This window comes from Schistocerca americana, chromosome 10 (genome assembly GCF_021461395.2).
Source record: "Schistocerca americana isolate TAMUIC-IGC-003095 chromosome 10, iqSchAmer2.1, whole genome shotgun sequence".
Classification (NCBI taxonomy): Eukaryota; Metazoa; Arthropoda; class Insecta; order Orthoptera; family Acrididae; genus Schistocerca; species Schistocerca americana.
The window spans coordinates 115,513,300-115,515,772 of NC_060128.1; the positions used below are offsets into that span (position 1 = coordinate 115,513,300).

Here is a 2,473-nt window from a genome sequence, read left to right on the forward strand (position 1 = left end):
ATCAGTCCCCTAGAACTTAAAACTACTTAAACCTAACTAACCTAAGGACATCACACACATCCATGCCCGAGGCAGGATTCGAACCTGCGACCGTATTCATTCGTTGCACTCCTTTGACACCCAGTAATACGAAGATGCTCTTATATTTATGCTAACAGTATCAACAAAGCACATGGACAATCACTTCGGGTGGCAAGCATTAAACATGCCGGGCAACACCAGGCACTGCAACTATTACTCAACAACATCGCGGAGAGGCTACAACGCTGCATCGCTCCTTTCTCAACCAGTGCATTGCTTTCGCGTCCTTCGGTTCTTGTAACTTCAGTGCGGCATCTGTACAACTTGAAAATTACATTTCGCTCCCAGTATTTTATCCCAGGTTGATCAGAATTTCAAACTGCGGATTCAAACTGACCCCGTGGATTGTTTTCTTCAAATGTATATATGCTACAAACATAGTTTTGCATTTCTTCAATCCGTCGCCTAAGTAAGTCGTAGGCTCAGTATTTCCTTGTGTGGTCTTACAGTTCTTCGTAAAGCACACTAATTATCTGCCAGACTTAATTACTTCTGTCAATAATAGGTGCTAATCCAGAATGAGAACTTCACTCTGCAGCGGAGTGTGCGCTGATATGAAACTTCCTGGCAGATTAAAACTGTGTGCTGGACCGAGACTCGAACTCGGGACCTTTGCCTTTCGCGGGCAAATGCTCTACCGACTGAGCCACCCAAGCACGACTCACGCCCCGTCCTCACAGTTTCAGTTCTGCCAGTACCTCGCCTCCTACCTTCCAAACTTTACAGAAGCTCTCCTGCGAACCTTGCAGAACTAGCACTCCTGAAAGAAAGGATATTGCGGAGACATGGCTTAGCCACAGCCAGGGGGATGTCTCCAGAATGAGACGAGGTACTGACAGAAGTAAAGCTGTGAGGACGGGGCGTGAGTCGTGCTTGGGTAGCTCAGTTGGTGGAGCATTTGCCCGCGAAAGGCAAAGGTCTTGAGTTCGAACCTCGGTCCGGCACACAGTTTTAATCTGCCAGGAAGTTTCATACGTGCTAATATTCTGTGAGCATGACTGACTAGATATATACATGAAATGTATTCGCAGCTGCGAATAAGGACAACCATCAGCTATATAATGGAACGACGACAATGAAAATTTGTGCAGGGCTGGGACTCGAACCCGGATTTTCTGCTTACCGCGAGCGGTCGCCTTATCATTCGGCTACCCGTGCACGACTCACGACCAGACCCAGACATCCATATGTCGTCAACCTTGCGTTCCTAAGCTGTACTCGTACATCCACTGTGTGTATTCCCGTACAGGGGAGATATTTTACTTCAAAATCACATGCCCGGTGTATCCGCCTGTGTTCTTCCGCAATACGATGCACAGGCCCTGCAGTATCGTATAGTAACTATATATACGGTTATGTAATACTCAGTCTCTTACCAGCTACCTTCTTTGGAAGTAGGGTTGTAACATTCCTCTTGAAGTCTGAGGGAATTTCGCATGTCTCATGTACCTAGATTAGCGGGTGGAGTGTTACGAAGGTCGACACTACCAAGGGTCTCAATAATTCGAACGTTGTATACACTGCTTTAGGTGCCTTGTTTTGTCAAGCATCCTTTCTAAATTTCTTCTCTCAGAATCGTATCTCTCACCTCATGTTAACCTGGTTCCTCATCCTTTCCCATAAAAGACAGTTTCCTTCGTATAATCCTTCTACATAGCAACTTCACAGAAACTAAATCCACACGTCGCCCTACGTTATGACCATTGCGCAGCATTGTCGGAAGGGAATACATGTTCCGGGACTCCTGTACGGAGTTCTGATGCGGGTGGATCACTGTGCGACTGAAATTACGCGCTACTGGAAACGTAGTCCAAACATGAAGCGCACTCGGCAGTACAATTCTTGTGAGCAAACCGTCTTGATTTCACCGTGAAATTCTGGCGGTGTTCGGACCAAATACAGTGTCGCATCCACTCGTAATGAAATGGGGACTACAAAATGACCGATGCCGCATAGACGTACGCATTTGTGGTCGGAATATCTAGGTCTTACACAATGTGATTTACATTTTTCGGCAAACCGAAGGAATATGTGTGGGGATGGGAGATTTCCTAACGATGGGGGCGTACACACAGCGGTTCTGGAATACCTCCGTGACAAGGAGTGGATTCCTGTCTTTGTTGAATTCAGTGACTGCGTGACTAAGCAAGTAGTGATAATTATAATCCCCTCTTGTTTTGCCACTTGCCTCCTTAAATTAGCTTTTTCAGTTTTAACTAATTACCATTCATATATGTGAATCTAATTTGCTTTTTCATATAAGAGAAAGACTGGCCCTCAGTTTTAAACAATTTAACACCAGATCTAATTTTGTGCTTAGTTTTAGGTATGTAATGGATTTTCTAATTTATTTTGACTATTCCTAGTTAGCATCTTTCGTAATAGGGTGAAA

At 44.9% G+C, this 2,473-nt stretch overlaps 1 non-coding gene across 1 annotated transcript; it reads right to left on the reverse strand.

The window, feature by feature from the left end:
* Positions 1-663: 663 nt before the first annotated feature.
* On the reverse strand, positions 664-738 carry Trnas-cga. Its single transcript has one exon. It is a non-coding gene; the product is annotated as a tRNA-Ser (tRNA).
* Between the last annotated feature and the right edge of the window lie 1,735 nt (positions 739-2,473).